The sequence below is a fragment of the Arachis hypogaea genome, chromosome 17 (genome assembly GCF_003086295.3).
Source record: "Arachis hypogaea cultivar Tifrunner chromosome 17, arahy.Tifrunner.gnm2.J5K5, whole genome shotgun sequence".
NCBI classification, from domain to species: domain Eukaryota; kingdom Viridiplantae; phylum Streptophyta; class Magnoliopsida; order Fabales; family Fabaceae; genus Arachis; species Arachis hypogaea.
The window spans coordinates 91,026,646-91,028,868 of record NC_092052.1 but is presented as its reverse complement, the minus strand read 5'-3'; the positions used below and the strand labels follow the sequence as shown (position 1 = coordinate 91,028,868).

Here is a 2,223-nt window from a genome sequence, read left to right as displayed (position 1 = left end):
AATAATAAAATAAAAATAAAATTAGATAAATAAAAATTGGGTTGCCTACCAACAAGCACTTATTTAATGTCAATAGCTTGACAGTGGGCTCTCATAGAGCCACACAAGTGATCAGGTCAATTTTATAGACTCCCAACACCAAACTTAGAGTTTGGATATGGGAGTTCAACACCAAACTTAGAGTTTGGCTGAGGCGTCCCAACACCAAACTTAGAGTTTGACTGTGGGGGCTTTAGTTGACTCTGTACTGAGAGAAGCTTACTGTGCCTCTTTTCCATGTTTACAGAAGGATGACCTTGAGTTTTAAACACAAGGGAGTCCTCATTCAATTGAAGGACTAGTTCACCTCTGTCAACATCAATCACAGCTCTTGCTATGGCTAGGAAGGGTCTTCCAAGAATGATGGATTCATCCTCATCCTTCCTAGTATCCAGGATTATGAAATCAGCAGGGATGTAAAGGCCTTCAACCTTTACTAACACGTCCTCTACTTGTCCATAAGCCTCTTTTCTTGAGTTGTCTGCCATCTCTAATGAGATTTTAGCAGCTTGCACCTCAAAGATTCCCAGTTTCTCCATTACAGAGAGTGGCATGAGGTTTATTCCTGACCCAAGGTCACATAGAGCCTTCTCAAAGGTTATGGGATCTATGGTACAAGGTATTAGGAACTTTCCAGGATCCCGTTTCTTCTGAGGCGATCTCAGTTGATCCAATGCATTTAGTTCATTGGTGAACAGGGGAGGTTCATCTCCCCAAGTCTCATTACCAAATAAATTGGCATTCAGCTTCATGATTGCACCAAGGTACTTGGCAACTTGCTCTTCAGTAACATCCTCATTCTCTTCAGAAGAAGAATACTTATCAGAGCTCATGAAGGGCATAAGGAGGTTCAATGGAATCCCTATGGTCTCTAAATGAGCCTCAGATTCCTTTGGTTCCTCAAAGGGAAACTCCTTGTTGATCACTGGACGTCCAGAAGGTCTTCCTCCTTGGGATTCACGTCCTCCCCTTCCTCCTTGGATTCAGCCATGATGGTTATATCAATGGCCTTGCACTCTCCTTTTGGATTTTCTTCTGTATTGCTTGGGAGAGCACTAGGAGGGGTTTCAGTGATTCCTTTACTCAGCTGGCCCACTTGTGCTTCCAAATTTCTAATAGAAGACCTTGTTTCATTCATGAAACTCACAGTGGCCTTAGATAGATCAGAGACTAAATTTGCTAAGCTAGATGGATTCTGCTCAGAACTCTCTGCCTTTTGCTGAGTGGATGATGAAAAAGGCTTGCTATTGCTAAACCTGTTTCTTCCACCATTATTAAAGCCTTGTTGAGGATTTTGTTGATCCTTCCATGAGAAATATGGGTGATTTCTCCATGAGGGGTTATAGGTGTTCCAATAAGGTTCACCCATGTAATTCACCTCTGCAATTGCAGGATTCTCAGGATCATAAGCTTCTTCTTCAGAAGATGCCTCTTGAGTACTGTTGGATGCAGCTTGCATTCCATTCAGACTCTAAGAAATCATATTGACTTGCTGAGTCAATATTTTATTCTGAGCCAATATGGCATTCAAAGTATCAATTTCAAGAACTCCCTTCTTCTGAGGTGTCCCATTACTCACAGGATTCCTCTCAGAAGTGTACATGAACTGGTTGTTAGCAACCATGTCAATGAGTTCTTGAGCTTCTGCAGGCATTTTCGTTAGGTGAATGGATCCACCTGCAGAAGTATCCAATGACATCTTAGCTAGTTCAGACAGACCATCATAGAATATATCCAGGATGGTCTATTCTGAAAGCATGTCAGAAGGACACTTTTTGGTCAGTTCCTTGTATCTCTCCCAAGCTTCATAGAGGGATTCACCTTCTTTCTGTCTGAAGGTTTGAACATCCACTCTAAGCTTACTCAGCTTTTGAGGAGGGAAGAACTTAGCTAAGAAAGCCTTGACCAACTTATCCCAAGAGTTCAGGCTATCTTTAGGTTGAGAATCCAACCATATTCTAGCTCTGTCTCTCACAGCAAACAGGAAAAGCATGAGCTTGTAGACTTCAGGATCTACTCCATTAGTCTTAACAGTATCACATATCAAAAAGAATTCAGTTAAGAACTGAAAGGGATATTGGCCGGGTTAAAATGAAGATTACAAGATGCAAAGGGATCTTGGGCAGAGGAGCTTCCACAGGTCCTATGGGCATATCGAACGACGCCACATTCCACCACGAAGGA

General features: G+C 42.1%; 1 non-coding gene across 1 annotated transcript; it reads left to right on the top strand.

Moving 5' to 3' along the window:
* Nucleotides 1–1,792: 1,792 nt before the first annotated feature.
* Nucleotides 1,793–1,900, top strand: LOC112768426 (small nucleolar RNA R71). The gene has a single exon (XR_003185858.1). It is a non-coding gene; the product is annotated as a small nucleolar RNA R71 (small nucleolar RNA).
* The last annotated feature ends 323 nt before the right edge of the window (nt 1,901–2,223 follow it).